Here is a 17,614-nt window from a genome sequence, read left to right as displayed (position 1 = left end):
CCGTTGGTTCTCTCTGATTGTATAAAGCGCTTTGAGACGCCTTTGGCTGTGATTTAGCGCTGTACAAATAAAAGTTTATTATTATTTATGCTCATCATTGCACAGAAAACTCATGGTTTAAAATTGTTAAGGTTATATCTGCCTATGTTTGATTTTATCAATAAAAGTGTGTTTAAGTTAAGATGTTTTGCTGTATATTTTTGTGTTTTCCAGCGCATAGGTTAGGGATAATTGGTGTGCGTGTGTGTGTGACGCAGACGTTTTGCCAGCAGCATCTCCCAGGATCTCCGGCGCGTCTGCAGTGCGTGCGCACTTTGAAGCGCATTTTCCGAGCGAGGCGTCTCCATCAGTTTACGCCAGGATTGCAAGCTCACGCGACAACCCCGTTAGTTTTGCGTGTAAAACAACAGCGAAACTCTTTTTCCTGTCCCTCTCTGGTCTTTATTTGATCTGAATGGTGCCGAAGCCGATACGTCACATTTACGTTTCACTGTAAAGCACAGCACATATAAGAACAGAATCCAGCACATTGTACATTATGATCAAAATCAACCAGATCCACCGTGTTTTCTAATCCTGCCTGAACGATTCTACCTGCTGTAATTGACGCGGATCTCTCTCTCTCTCTCTCTCTCTCTCTCTCACACACACACTCACTCTCTCTCTCCCTCTCTCTCTCCATGCGATAGACCCAAACTCCCTTCGCAATTGACCAGTAGATCGCGATGGACGTAATGGGCACCCCTGGCATAGATGCTTGTGTAACATGGACATTGATGTACAGGACAGGGGGCTCCATCCTATCACCTCTCCTCTCCTCACTCTCTCCCTAAGCTCTCAAAAATATCTCCAAACTAAACGCTATCTAGTCTCAAACACTCCAAACTATAAACGCTATCAAAAATCTAGTAATCCAAACTCTCTCCAAATCTCAGTTGACTGCAACTCTCCTACAATAACCCCCATTTTGAATGGAGCCTGAGGGGTCTATATAAACCGTTAAAATATGAATTGCAGATGTATATATATATATATATATATATATATATATATATATATATATATACATATATATATACACCAGCAGGTGTAGGTAGAAGACGAAATTTCATGTTGACTATTTCCTAATGGAAGTGCTCTCTTGACGGACGGTGTAAAAGTGTATATATATATATATATATATATATATATATATATATATATATATATATATATATATATATATATATATATATATGGGTCCACTTTTCTGCTGCAGCTGGCCATTTTCCTTTTACACCGTCTGTCAAGAGAGCACTTCCATTAGGAAATAGTCAACATGAAATTTCGTCTTCTACTGACACCTGCTGGTCAAATTGAATAGTTGCAAATATTGTGAAGAAGTTGTCATCTAATTCTAATCCTAAACAATATGGCCATTCGAAGTGAAGTATTAAGACAATTAATCAGGTTTGTACTGCTTGATTAAACACAGTCATCCCGTTCCAGTGCACTAAAACCCACTTCCCTCCAGGACCGTGTCAGCGAAGCGAAAACTTCCTTGAGTGACGCTATTTCCCAGCATGCAATGCGAGCTAGCGATTCACAGTACTATTTCATCACAAACATGGATGTAAAAAATAAAAAGGGACGAAAAATGAAACTTCAGGAACACCAACCAATACAATGCAATACAAGCAGAACTGGGCCGAAGTTTTATATTACGTACACCATAATACAGCCTTCTGGTGGACAAGCCATACTATTTAATCCGTGTCCTCCTATCTCCTCCTATCTCCTCCTATGGTCCTTCCGTGGGAGGAAGCTCATCGTAGAGGTCACGTGCTGTGTGCTCGTCACTCCACCACATCAATCAAGGTTGAGTAAGTTAGTGAACGGAAAAGTCATAACAGGAGAAGCTTGCTGGAAATAATGCGCTACAAGTAGATGTGACCCTCACTGAACCCAATTCAGACAACTCTCCCTCCACTTTTTTTGTTTTGTATGAGCATAAAAAAAAAACACAACAACAATAATAATATGGATTTTGACCATGTATGTTTTGTAGTTCATTGAAAGAGGTTAATAAAAAAAAGGGGGTGGGCTGCCATTTTCTTTGTCCCCTCTTTTCTCCTGTTTATTAAGTATGTAGGGAGGTTAGCCTTTCTGTATTTGGCTTCTCTTTCTTTCTTTAGTTAGTTCTTAAGGTGAGCTAGTTGGAGTTTGGTTTATTATTTTGGCCTGGGCCCACCCTGAAGCCTTTGCTGCCCACTGGTTAAGTTGTTTTGTTTATTTCATTTACTGATTCATAAATGTTTTTTGTTGAAACTGCCAACTGCCGTGAGAAATTAATGAGGCTTGGGAGTGGGGGAAGGTGTCCCACACGTTGCGTCTCGGTCCCCCTAGACGGGACGTAACACAGAGTTTTCACCGTGACAGCAGGTTGAGTTAGCCTGTTCCATCCCTGCTAAATTCTTTAAAGAACTACCGTTAGTAAACTTTTAAATTATAATACACTCTACCCTAATTGTAATTTCCTGCCCGTGGTTCTATATTGCAACAGTTGACGGCTCATATCAGCAGATAAGCAGCAACAATCTGGGCATTGCGGGTGATTCATAAATATGTCATTTCTTATTAATTAGCCCATAAGTGTTGTACACCAGTGTGACACCAAATGCTTGTTGCTGACAGCAGTGAAGAAATGACACTCTAGTGTTTCTGCACATTAGTATAAATAGAGTGATTCTCTATCATTACATCACAGGACGGCGGCACTCTGACAGATTCCATGAACCTGGACACTGATGATCCAGACTCCGGTCCAGATGAGCCAAGAGGCCACAGTGGAAACGGGTCAGAACATGGACTGGCTGCTGAAAGGATCAAGGTAGGTGGCGCTGTCATCCCAAGTTGTGTGGTGTGGAGGATCAGGGCCAAAGTTCCAGATGCTCACAGATGTGACTGTGGATTCAGGAGGAGTGTTTGAAGGCTGGACTCCCAACAGTGATTGGCTGCTGAGGACCTCTCAATCACAATCAGGTTTTTTAGTGGCTGTGAGATTGAAAGTGAGATTGCATTGTCCAGATAGGAGGACAGCAGTCAGCCATGTTTCACCTCCAGTCAACACGCAGTGGTTCACATGAAGGTCCAAGAGGCCTACAGACCTACACTGAGTCTGGACGTGGCAGTACAGTTGGATCATTGTCTTTGTTGTGTTGTTTGGTCATTGTGATCCAATGTAATGTGAGAGAAGGACGAGTGCAGTTATATTGGAGTGAGTTATTTTTAGTGTAATAGAAGTTATAATGCAGAGTCTGTTTTTATGAAATGTTCTATCACCTGGCATCCATCCATCCATCCATCTTCTACTGCCGTATCCGGAGTCAGGTCTCGGGGGCAGCAGCCTCAGCAGAGACCCCCAGACTTCCCTGGACCCAGTCACCTCCTCCAGCTCCTCCAGTGGGACCCCAAGGCTTCCCAGTCCAGCCCAGAGACCTGGTCCCTCCAGCAGGGTCTCCTCCTGGTGGGACATGCCTGGAACACCTCCCCAGGGAGGCGTCCCAAACAAGACCCCGAGATGCTGGAACTCCTCCCTCTGAGGCAGGGCTTCCCCGCCAACCCAGAGAGGGCAAACCACCTCATATCCAGCATTGATTTATCTGTTGGTGATTAATTATAATGTATCATTTATTTTATTTAAATTATATTTGAACTGAATTGGATTTGTTTGTAAAAGTGAGATTTATTTTCATTGATTCATGTGGTTTATGTTGAGACCTAGTGGAGAAGTGGGTATGGCCTACAGAAGGTTTGAGTACACAAGTTATTCAGATACGGAGAATCCCCATGGCAGGACTTCAGGAGATATATAATCAAAGTGTTAAAGCAGCAGAAATGAAACAGTTGAGGTCAAGGTCACACAGGTCAGAGGTTGTGATGGCTTTTATTGTCAGAATATTGAATCATTGAAATATAATGTTTGAGCTTGTAACAAAGTTAGGATGATATAACATAATCACATAAAATAAATGATCTGGTTTCCTTCTGATTCATTGACGTCCTTCTGAAATCTCCACACAAACATCTGGCAAGCATCAAAACCATGAATTATTTTGAGGGAAACTTCTTTTGTCTTACTTATGATTCAATAATGACTTGAGTTCCCATCACAGGTGTTGTGAATCACTTTATCTTTTCCACATGATTTCCTTATTTAAGATCATGAAGCAGAAATAAAGTCTCTTGAAAAGTATTTTTCACCTCCAAAATGAAGATGTTATAGAAGTCTGAAGTGAGAGCAGAGCAGTGTGTTGTTAATGTGTGGAACCTTCATGCTGAGATGTTCCAGCCGTGGATGATGAGAGCAGAAGCAGTGGTTGTGTTGCTGCTGCCTTCACTGAGCAGCTGCTCCAAGTCCTGCTTCTTCCACTGAGGATTCAGCTCCACCAGTGGCTTCTGGGACGTCTCTCCCAGTAACCACAGCAGCTTGTAGGGAGAAGCAGTCCGCCAGCCACCAGGCTGCACTGGGGTCAAAGGTCGTGACACGCCCACACAGTGTTGGTGCGTGCAGCTTGCTGTTTGGCTCCATTGGTTGTAGTTCTGTCAGCCACCAGTAGATGGAGCTCTCCTCTTCACTCTCCTCATCCTCACCACCACCTGCAAAGATAAGAAGAGACAGCAGGAGTCAGGACTCACGGTCCTTGAACGCATCATCACAGAGTTGATGGAGATGATGGAGTGACTGGTGAGAAGAAGCAGACTCTCAGTCACATGTCAAGTGTGGAACATCAGAAGGTCATGTGACCATGGAGTGTTGGACTGATACTGAGGCCTGATGAAGATGAACTGATCAATAATTGAGTGGTGAACTGAGAGAAGAAGCAGTTTGGCAGCAGATGTTGGATGAATGAGGAGCAGCTGGACGTCACCATCCTCCTCTCACACTGTGACTGGGAACACTGGACCTCTGCTGTGGGATCAACTGGCTTTGGTGCTGAAACCATCATCCACTGGTTCCAAACCAGTACTAACCTCACACTCTCCAGTTGATGGTCACTGCTGTAGACAAGATCCATCAGTGGCTTCACTGATGATTCCTTCAGCTGGTTCCTACTCAGGTCCAGCTCTCTGAGGTGGGAGGGGTTGGACTTCAGAGCTGAGAGCAGCCAATCACAGCTGAGCTCTGACAAACTGCAGTCAATCAACCTGAATAGAGAATAAATGATGGAGAGTTTATAATGATGGAGAGTTTTTCCAGGGTGTCATCACTCTGAAAATCAAAGTGAAATGTTGACTTCAGAATCTGACACTACAGAAAATGTCACCTTGAAATTAAATCCTCAGTCCAAAGCTAATGTGTGTTGAAATGATGTTTGGTCACATGACCACTGATGACCTGTTTTTCCTTTTCCTTTTCCTTTTTTTTTTTTTTTTTTCACTTCAAACATGAACAGAATGAAGTTTTCATATTCTGGATGTCATTTTGATATGAATCAACCTTCAGTTCAATGTTTATTCAACATGTGTGATGAACTGTGTTTGGTGCTGAAACCATCATCCACTGGTTCCAAACCAGTACTGACAGAGTTTACTCAGAGTTTACAGTTTACAGTCTGGACTCTGCAGAAAACCACTCAGTTCCTTCACTGATGAATCCTGCAGCTGGTTCCAACTCAGGTGCAGCTCTCTGAGGTGGGAGGGGTTGGACTTCAGAGCTGAGAGCAGCCAATCACAGCTGAGCTCTGACAAACTGCACCCCTCCAACCTGAATAGAGAATAAATGATGGAGAGTTTATAATGATGGAGCGTTTTTCCAGGGTGTCATCACTCTGAAAATCAAAGTGAAATCGACTTCAGAATCTGACTCTACAAAATAAAATGGGAGAGGGAGGGCGAGCGAACGAGTGCTACACTGTGGAGTCCATTACTGGCTCTTGATGATGTTGCTGTCTGGGCCCCCTTGCACCAAAGTAGGATTGCGTCATCCAAGATGAGTCACTAAGCCTTCAGCGTTCAACCAATCCACAACATGTGTGTCCAGGCTTCATGGGTCGCACTAAAAGCCATCCAGGATGAGAAGACACGGATTCATCAAGCCAGGTGAAAGCTGTCCTGGATCAGTGCGCAATGCTCGCGGCTTCATTCCATAGACCCCCGTTATGGAGCTGGGATTGACAGATTGGCCATCTTTGACCTCCTCAGAAGCCTCCATGAGGATTTGCGCCTGGGACGGGGATTCAGACTCTCTACCGTCCAGTGTCACAACAACAACCTCATGTTACTCTTTGATGTGTCTTTATGTTTCTATAATAATAATAATAATAACAATAAACTTTATTTATATAGCACTGCTCATACACAACATGTGCAACCCACAGTGCTTAACAAAATAAAACAAAACAAAACAAAGAAAGGTAATAATAATAATAAGAAGAACAACAATCATAATAATAACAATGAGAAAAAATAAAAAGCTCCACTGCCCCTCCCCCCACCCCATACGGACCCACCCCTCCCCACCAACGCACGCCCACCCCCATGTTCACACAGACATTAGATAAAACGGCTTGGCACTGAAGAATCTGATGAGGAAAGGCCACTATGGGGAGCCGTCCATACAAGGGGGCATCATGGCCTGCAGCGCCCCTATGGGCAGACCAGGCGTAGCTCCCACCATGGAGGGCCCCCCATGAGGAAACACTGGCACTAAAAGTATAAAAGGGAGAATAATCATAATGAGAAATCTGTTGGTGTCTGTACGTCCTGATTAAAATTTGTATTGGTTAAAAGATTGAAGGTAGAGAAAAGAAATCAAGGGTTTTTGCTATTGTTTGTGATGAGGTTGGAGAAATGGGTTATTCTTGCCTGTTTGACAGTTTTATTGTAAGATTTGAGTAGATGACGAAATGTCTCATAATGGACAGTGTTACGAGAGTTAACCACTAGATGGCAGCCAAGTTCCATGCAATATGCAGAGACATCGAGTGCGAGTTGATGACGTTGGCTTCCGGTTGTTTTACCTGATGAGCGCTGTTCTAACCATAGATATATACAGAAGGCGAGATGTCTTATCCGCGCTGCTGGCCAATGGAATGGAACGTCCGCACTGGCGGCCATCTTGCCACAGTCACCTCGCTCCGCCCCTCTCACTCATAACTATGTATTCTTATTGTGCATGTTCTTTTAAATAGCCCTAAATTGCTCTATTTTCAACCGAATTTCGAGTGGTTTGGTTTGTTATAAAGGTTATAAGCATAGTTATGATACTGCATACTTATTAATGATTTATAACCATAGGCTTTCATGTGAAAATAGCAAACACACGCACACACCCGTATTTAATAAAAACATATATGCTAAACGCTAAACTAAACAAACCAGCACTAAATCGTAACATTAATCAAACAGCTCCAACAATAGCTTACAGATGAAATGTGATCCTACAAGCTTTTGTTTGTGGACAGCGACGATTGCTGCATCCATAAGCGGCACAGAAGTTCGGCATTTTTTCAGTCACCGATTTCCTGTAGAAACCATAATGCATGATGCTGTAGCAAAGCAATCCAATTGTAAATCATTTGCGAATTAAGTTAAATGATATAGAAAAAAAGCTATTCTGTCTCTCCATATGTCAAATTGCTTGTTTTATTTACACCTACCAATCCTAATCCCTTTTATCACAACAAGAAAAAAGACGGCCTGTAATCTCAGGTTGTCACCGTTCGACTCTGAATCAAACAGGTGGGGGATGAGATATCAGCAGCTCTAGTTCATTGATCACCGTGTCTCTGCTGCATGAACTGATGAGACTGCGTTCATGCAGCAGCAACGTTATAGGAAACGCACCTCAGCGAATAACTACAACCGACACCACAAATATTGTATGTGAACAAAATACTAGTTTGTCCTGAAATAGCTGTTGGCTAAACTTAACTTAAGAAATGAAAATCTTAGTGGTCTCAGTCGTATTAACTTGTGCAGCTGCCATAGCACCGTTGTGTTTTTTTTCTCATAGAAAGCTGCACTCTCAACATGTTCAACCATCCAGAATTATTGCTACGTTATGAACGTTTGTAAGAAAGCAAACCGTGTGCAAAGCCGTCATGTTTTCAGCGAGATCAGAGTGTTAATGTTTGTTCAGATCACTCACGTTCCCTCACATTCACTACATCAGACCGTGACTGCCTGACTGTGGAAAGATGGCGGCCAGTGCGGACGTTTGATTCTGCGCCGTGAGACATCTAGCCTTCTGTATATATCTATGGTTATAACTAGCGGCCATACAATAAAAGTAGCGTATCTACAAAGATTGCCTGACTGTATAAAAGAAGCGGAAACTTAATGCCGCGGCTGAAGACAGAACAACAAGGCGCTATAAAGGCTGGACGTTTTTTCAATGGAGCTAAACTGCTAAGCTAATACCTGACGTACCATGGGTTTTTCGATTCCTGTACCAGACGCAATGGACATGAAGGGCGACGTATATAACAACTGGACATTCTTTAGAGCACAATGGGAAAACTATGAGATAACAACGCAAGATAACAACTATATATATATATACATATATATACAAATGTGTACATATATATATATATATATATATATATATATATATATATATATATATATATACATACATATATAAATTATGAATCAATTTCTTCTTTTTATCTGCATATTCACATGAACTTTACCTCTTTACTACTATTATTTCTGACCCTAACATTTTCAGCAATGATTTTGGCAATGGTTTATTATTTATTTATTATTAATTATTTATTTAATGTTAGACAGAGGAACAAATTTCGTTTAACATGAACAATATATCAAGGTAACCTTGATATATTGGTAGGGCGGAGCAAGAAGGAACAGCAACACATGAAATGAAGTTCGTTTCAGTTTTATCTAGAAATAGATGCTTTATTAATCCCCCAGAGGGGGAAATTTGTGTTCAGTAGCCAACATACATAAAAGGACATACGAAAACACAGAGTCATAAAACAAAGTAAAAGTTACCAACGTTTGAATAAATAAATAATAAAAGTGTACAAATACAGAAAATCTCAAGGCGCACACTTGCTATGGTCATCAACCTTTTGCATGGCTGCAGTACAACCAGTGCACCAGCAGATGACCCCCACGTTCTTAATGAATGAAGCTTCGAGTAATGAACCAATTTTCAACACAATAGTCCAAAAGGGTTCAAAGCCTCATGAAGCCTCGTTTGGACATCACTAGACACAACGGCTTCCACTGTCATTGAATGCTGCAAGCGTCAGTTTAGCCGGCATGGAATACCAAATATTGTCATCACAGACAACGGACAACCGTTCTCCAGCATGGACTTTCAAACTTTTTCAACAGTATGGGACTTCAAACACCTCACATCCTCACCATACCACAGCCAGAGTAATGGTAAAGCTGAGTCGGCTGTCAAAATTGCCAAGACCCTGCTGAGAAAGGCAGTGCATGCTGGTGATGACAGATGGAGGGCCGTACTAGCACGGAGGAACACTTCCACAGAGGGACTCAATAGCTCTCCTGTTCAGCGACTCCAGTCCAGACGCACACGCACATTGTTACCCTCTCATCCACCTCTGCTGAAGCCGGCTGTGATACAGGGGGTACTTCCTCGTAAGCTGGCACGGGTCACTGCATCGAAGTGGTGATATGACCAACATGCTCACGAGAAGCCCATGATAATGCAAGGCGACACAGTTCGGGTCTTCCTACAACCAAATGGGCCCTCTCGCTCCTGGTCACTAGGGATTTGCACCAACCAATTACGTGACAGGTCATATGAAGTGGTTGTACAGGACAAGGTATACAGGCGCAACAGGAGGCACATTCGACCGGTGGATGAAACTCTCATCATGCAATCTGATAGTCCCCTGGTGGAAGATGACTGGGACAACAGTCAAACAGACAGCAGACTCGAGCACATAGTTGGTGACAGGAGGGAAGGGGCTTCAGAACTAGAACGGGCTCCAGTGTTGACTGATGTGCCAAGTGTCCCCCAATCTGGACATTTAGGCCTCAAGCAGACCAGAACCAGATCCAACATAAAACCTCCTGAGAGGTACCGCAAAGACTTTGTTGTTTAAACTTTCTGAAGAAGGAATGTCATCTCTTGTTTATTTCTGTGCCACTTTGTTCATGTGGACTGTTCATTTTTTTCTAATGTTTAGGAGAGTGAACTAGTCATTTCTGTTTAACCTGTAGCCAGCTATTGTTGTTGCTGGCCACGTAACTCTCATCCGGTCACTATTGTCCATTTTCAACTGCTTTCTTTCCATATGTTAAAGGAGATGTTACGAAAGTTAACCACTAGATGGCAGCCAAGTTCCATGCAATATGCAGAGACATCTAGTGCGAGTTGATGACGTTGGCTTCCGGGTGTTTTACCTGATGAGCACTGTTATAACTAGCGGCCATACAATAAAAGTAGTGTATCTACAAAGATTGCCTGACTGTATAAAAGAAAGAACGAAACAAGGACAGGAGTTGGGGAAAAAACGCCTCACCCCATCAACAACCACAGAATCAACGAGGCATACGTCCCTGTCACTGTCCCGCCACAAGGGGCGAAACGTCAATGAATGGTAGTTCATGGTTGATGACCCTGCAGCTGACCCGTGGGCACCGAAAGAAGTGCGACAGGCAGCAATGCCAAGCAGGAAATGTCTCCTACCTGTACATTTACAGTAAGTGATAAAATAGCTATATTGCATTTATTTGTCAGTGTTTTAAGAGTCCTTTCATTAAAAAGCTAAATACCATGAAGACACATATTTTGTGGAAACACACCCACTTCCACATTCAGGTGGAGGTCCTCCACCCCCGCGAGATGTCCCGGTGTTGAAACTGTAGGAGGCTGCGACTCTCACTGGAAGTGTCGGGACTGTTCTTCGCCGTAGGGGAGCGCTCCTCGTGGAGCAACTCTACTTCCGGTGTAGGGAATGCGTTATGCAGCGTTTTTTCTTTTGCATGTGTTTTCTTGCTTTGCATCGCTCCTCTGATGAAGTGAATGTTTTTATGTCCTACAGCGTGTTGTTTTTTTGTTTTGTTTTTTTTGCGTTTGCACCACGATCCTCTTTTTGTACCGTTGTAAACTTGTATTTGTGTTTGTGACTTTGCGTCGTTTCCGTGCTCAAATACGCGATTGTCCCGTATTTGGCAACTAAAAAAGCTGTCCCGTAATGAACTGAGACGGGACGCACTTGACTTTGTCTCCACTCCGTCGCCCCGGCAACCCCAGTGTCCACGCTGAGAACTCTGTCCTCCGCAGTTCTTGGCATTTCGGCTCGCAATCCCAGAGGTGGGCAATGGGCATTCATTGCTGAATGTTTAAACCCCCCACCGCCCCCTCCTTTGGTTGTGGTTTATTTGGTGTAGACAACTGAGTTTGTCTGTTTTTGTTGTTGGCGTCACCACTTTCTTTGGTTGCTTTTGTTTTCTTGGTAAAATTTTGGTGAAACTTTGGGTTTTCTATTGAGTAGTTTGATTTCCTTTTTAGTTCATTACTATTTTGTTCCCCAGTGATCGTTACCTTTTGTTTTGTGTGTGTGTGAAGACTAAAGACAAATTTTCTTTTGTTTGAACTGTTTAACGCTTGCCTGAGTGTCTCAATGTATTAGTGTATTCATTGTGTTCTCTTTTCTTTTGGACAGGAGTTGGCGTAGCGTGCGGCAGACTGCGTCGGTGGTTCCCCTTCACTTTGCTTTATTTTGCACAGCACGAGGGAAATTTTGCTTTGTAGTGATTCCCTTCGCTTTGTTTATTCCCTTTTTTCAGTTTTTCTTTGTTTTTTCTTTAGCCTTTCCGCTCGGCTACGTCCAGCCCTGCTCCCCTTATTTTCTTATGATGTTGAACAATCTTTTTGGTATAGTACTTATTTTTTTTGACACTCACTCAGGCAGCTAAACCTGGTCTTATTGTTTTTTATAAAAAGATTTTCCTTGGTGTGTTTAAAAAAGAGTCAACTATTTTAAATTGTGATTGAATAAAGCTGTTTCTTTGGAAGTCCGTCTCATCCTCTCAAATCTCAAAGCGTAACGAACCTGTGTAGCCCGAGGAATTTTTATTATAGTCTATTTCCTGGGGTGCAACTCCCCAGGTGGCGCTGTCAGGCAACATAATATATAACATATTATAGAATTATATAATCCCTATATATGAATTCACATGATCATGGGTGTTATGATCAATGCTCCCTCTAATTTTCCATGTGTCTGGGCATCCAGACAAGCTCCTTGAGCACACTGAGGACCACTGTGGGCAACATCAGATGTGCACGCTGTGGCCACACACCAGTATCACACCTGTTCAAAACCTTGGATCATAGCAAGTTACATGGCTTATTAAAAGAATCAAATTCCAGCAGCAATTTTCATGAGTTTACTTTGAATAGAAGTGATTTGGCCCACTTTAAATGAAAAAGAGCAAAATCTTGTTGTTGATGAGATGTGTAGTGTGTTATATGTGAGAGTCCTGCTTTAACCATAGGAAGAGTCCTGCTTTGGCCTGGCTGAGGGTCATGTTGCGTCAATGTGCAATGGCATGCGCGTGATAGATTGAAAAATAAGCCGAAGTGATAGCTCTTCTCTGAATAGACAAGTTAAGCCAGTGTGCTGCAGTTAGCCAGTGAAAATAGAGCGGAGTGGCACCTCTTCACTTTGTTACGCAATCTATGTCAGCGCGGTGCTGCAGCCTGGAAACTTTCTCTGCCTTTTGGACTCATACGGTGCAGCTGGAAGGAAAAAAAACATCATTCCGAAGGCGTAGCGGTGCACCGCCTAATAAAAGCTCTAGAATTATTAATTAATACGTTTCTGTTGAATTTTATTTTATGTGCTACATAGATTTCCTTGTGCGCTGAGAATGTGCAAGTAGTGCGCGATTGCGCAAGCAAGCAGCTTAGAGGGAACATCAACATCCAGCAGGTGGACAACAGTCACCAGGAGCACCAACAGGAAGTGGCGTACAGGCCCCGCCCACCCTGTGATTGACAGCTGGAGACACTGGGTAACAAACGTGAAGACAGAAGAAGAATCAAAGGTGAGAATTCAGCTCAGAGTCTCTCTGACGACTTCAGTCACACTTTCATCAACTCAGCTGAAGAACCTGAAGGAACATAAAGTCCAACATGTAGCGGCTGAGTGAAGGAGGTCTGGACTCTGTGGAGGAGCTCCATGGTTCCAGAGACGCTGTAGAAGGACAGAAGACCTGCTCTGTGGTCCAGGTACACTCCCACTCTGGAGGACCGAGGACCTGAGACACGAGTACTGATGTTGTTGTGACGAAACCAATATTCACCTGGGTAACAATATAAACTCCAGGATTTGTCATTTGCTGTGTCTCAATTCAGGTTCTGCACCCTTGAGACCGAGTGTCCTCCGTCTGAAAGAAGCGTTCTTAGTGTTCCCAGCCTAGAAGGACGGACCAAACCCCGCCTCCCCGGTAACCACTCGGGGCGGTCTAGCCTTCGGCGTATTTCCTCGTTTCGTCACCGCCGTTCCCTCCTGCTGGCCAACCCCGGAAGTGACGTTTTTATAGTATCACGCTAACCATTGGTTCGCCATCTAACGATGCCGTTGAATGTTCAAATAAATAAAATCCTACGTTAAAAACTGGATACTTTATGTGAAACGTCAATATTTAGATTTATATGTCGTGCCTTAACCAGTACATGCCGCTAATTTCAGCTGACTTCCCAGGATCCCACAATGCTTTGCAGCAGCACGCAAAGCATCGTGGGATACCCAAGTACGCGAAGGATAGTAGCAGTGTATCCTTGGAATCGGCTAAAACGAGTGCGTATTTACGAGTGCGCATTTTGAGTGTCCTAAACACCCTCGGGAATTGGGACAAGCCTTCGCGCAGTGCGATGACGCAACTTCCTTTCAAAATGCGCACTTCAAGGATGCAGAACCTGAATTGAGACACAGCAATTGAATCCAAATCTACTTTCCTCTGACCTTCCTGCTCTGCCGATGTTCCTGTAGGCCACTGCTACACCAACCCCCTAAAATAAACCACAGAAGTCCCTCCCCCTTCTCCACTCAACCTCCCAGTAACATCGTCCAGTCACACCTTCTCTACTCAGGACCTGCTTCTTGTCAGTGAATCTGTCTGGATGATCACAATAAGACTGAACTTCCTCCATGAATGTCACTTTTCTGTTCTCCTCAGATAATAACAGACGTTTGTGCACTCTGCAGAACTTGCTGTATTTCATCTCTCAGCTTGGTCACAGCTGCTGCCACGTCCTCAAAGTATCTCAGAGGACGGATCTCCAGGCTGGAGGAGTCTGGAGACGGACTGAGTGCTGGCAGTGAGGAGAACCTGTGGAGAAACTGGCTGTGGTCCAGTGTGTGTGAGATCTTCTCCAGCTCAGCGTTTCTCCTCTTCAGCTCCATCATCTCCTGCTCCAGCTTCTTCTCAAGCTCTTTGACTCCACTCACTGCTGCCCCCTGTGTGGATCTGACCTGCTGCTGCACCTCAGAGCGTCTTTTCTCCAGCAGACGGATCATCTGGGTGAGGATCTTCTCGCTGTCCTTCACTGCTTTATCAGCAGAGCCGTTGATGGACTCCACCCCCTTCAGGTCTTCCTCTGTGTGCTGGATCTTCTGCTGGATCTTCTGCCTGGTCTCCTCCAGCTCTCTCTGCCTCCCAGGCCTCTGTACTGCTGCTGACACTGTCTGATGACCTTTATGTTCATCCATACAGCATAAAGCACAGATGATCTTCTGATCAGTGCGGCAGAACATCTTCATCACCTCATCATGACGAGGGCAGATGTTCTCCTGGAGCTGCTGGCTGGGTTCCACCAGCTTGTGTCTCTGTAGGGGAGCAGCATCACGATGAGGCTGGAGGTGAGAGTCACAGTAGGAGGCCCGACAGACCAGACAGGACTTGAGGGCCTTCAGTTTCCTCCCAGTGCAGACATCACAGGCCACATCTCCAGCTCCAGCATAGCAGTGATCAGCAGGAGCATCTTGGAGTCCAGCCCCCCCCCTGCAACGAAACTTGGCACGTTAACTTTGCTGACACGTTAGCGTAGCGCGACAGCGATAGCGTGCGTCCCCCCCCCCCGTCAACGTGAGCGCAATTTCCAACCAGCACTGCAGAGAGAAAGGCAATATCCAGGTGGAGTGAAAATACATCCCAGTGCCCACCATCACAGGCATATAGACGTAGATAAGATACATTTACATAAAATACCAGAATGTTTGTAAATTTTTCATTAAAACATATTTTATTTATTTAGTTAGATAAAAATGTTTCCTCCCAGCACAATATGTATTTGTTAATTTAACTCACATTCCTGCCATCATCTTAACACAATTCAGTGTCACTTTTAAGTTGGAAAAGCATAATAATTAAATTACTTAAATGGCACATTTCAAGTAAAACAGTTGCTATTTAGTCTATTTGTGGTGGTATGTGAGTTATACTTCCCATAAAAAGACTTCCTTTTACATCAAGAATATTTAAATTTTTCATAGATGACTCCCAAAGAGACAGACATATTCTGTCAAGTTCTAACCTGAAGACCACTCTGTCTGGTCCAAAAAGAATTATATTGAATTGAGAGCAGCTGTTCTTATTTTCTCTTTTTTGAGAGAGATTTGCTCAGATTTTCAGTTGACCTGTTGATTTGATTTCTCTGATTAAAATTAAAACAAAGTCTGATATTTGGCAGCTTGTTTAATTCTTATACATAGGTATAAAATACATTTTTTATAATAACATTCACGAGTTTTCGTTGTAAAAGTCATCATTTTCATATACACAAGTTGGACGTCTAAAAGTATCGGTATCTGTATTGGTATCGGGATACTAGCCTTGGTATCACCTGGTATCGTATCGAAAGGAAAAATAGTGGTATCGCACATCCCTGCTTCCACACACACACACACACACTATACTGTAAATGGCTGCAGTTTCCTTTACAAAAGTGCTACAGACATCATTCAAACATCCACGTGTTTGTCTCATCAAGACCTATATTTTACATTTGACAGCCACTTAAAAAAAAATGCAGGTCAAAAATATGCATCATTTGCATACACAGGCATATGATGATTAGACCTCTTCTCCCTCTTTGTCAACACACAAATGCCTGCAGTTTCCTTTAGAAAAGTGCTACAGACGTCATTCAAACACCTACGTGTTTGTCTCATCAAGGCCAATATTTTACATTTGACAGCATCCTCCAAAAAAAAAAAATGGAGGTGAGAAATCTGCATCATTTGCATAGACTTCTTTCAGCAGATGTCACCGGGCGTCGGCAGAGGACGGGGGTCAATTGCGGGCGTCGACAGGGGTCAGGCGTCATCGGGGGTCATCGGGTATCGCGTCGGCCACGGCGGCTCAGTCCCGCAAACGCTGCTTGCAGCTTTAATTTATTGTTTTGATTTAATTTAATTTATTAGTGTTAATGGCTGCTGAAAAAAGGGGATGAATAGTTCAAATTCGAGTTGAAAGTAAAATATACAAATGTTGGAAGTACTAGTAATCATTACTATGTACAGTTATGCCCATCTGTTATCTTTGTTGGGCTTGAATTTATGATTATTTTTTTTACCCTGTGCATCTTTTGTTTTGTTAGTAGTACTTGCCATTGCTCCAACACGAATAAACATGCTGCATCCCACTAGATGGCGCATTTGCCTTATTTACAAGCACCATGGTCATCGGAGCTGATTGCTGCCACTCTCAGCAGCATGCGTCTACTAAGGTCTACTAAGATTCCACAATCTATTACACCTCGCGAGCAAAACACTATAATACTAGGAAAAGAATCCTCTATATGTCAATAAATACAACAGATCGAGTATTCATAAAAAAAAAATGCTTACTTTAAATAAGAAAATCCAACAAACCAACAAGTGCAACACTAAAAAGCAAACCAACAATCAAAATAATGCTTAATTGCCTTAGCTTCGTCCCACACTTATCAGCTTAGCTACTAAGAATAACACACATTATTCACCTGGACAGAAGGAGGTTCTGAGGAATGTGTTGGTCCTGGAGCTTCCTGGTCAGGATGTTCGGGAGATCCCTCGGGCTCAATGTCTGCAGCGCCAACATATTTTAGAATTGCTCCTGCAGAGACAAAGCTCATTAGATCATCAAGCAAAACAGATCAGAAGCGCATTTTCCTATTTTATTATTACAGTGATGTTGCAGTAATATAGGAAAATTAAAAATGTATTTGTTTTTAAATTAAACATTATGATTGCAGTGTCCCTTTAAAGCTTTTACCCAATTACAAAACTGTCACTTTTAAGAGTTTTTGGCATTTCTTTACACACTGTACTAGTTTAAGTAATAAAACTAAGATAAATGACCCACTACCACAATAGTCTAAAATAGTCAACACCATGCCAAATAAAGTATTTCCATAAAATATTTCTTTGAATTATAAAACAGTAGCACATTTCTAATTAAGGGCCTACAAAATACAAACTAAGCTTAGTAAATTCATCCTAAGTTAAGGCTAAAATAACATTAAGAGTCAAATATGTGAGAGACAACTTCCACTGAACAATAACAGGGGACTGACTACAACAACAACTACAACATGCCCTCCCTCCCTCCCTGTTAGAATGTGAATAAACGGGTG

This window comes from Nelusetta ayraudi, unplaced genomic scaffold, assembly GCF_046127955.1.
Source record: "Nelusetta ayraudi isolate G7.1 ecotype Tasmania unplaced genomic scaffold, CSIRO-AGI_Nayr_v1 ptg000053l, whole genome shotgun sequence".
Lineage (NCBI taxonomy): Eukaryota > Metazoa > Chordata > Actinopteri > Tetraodontiformes > Monacanthidae > Nelusetta > Nelusetta ayraudi.
The sequence above is the reverse complement of the archived record's forward strand: the minus strand, read 5'-3'. Positions refer to the sequence as shown.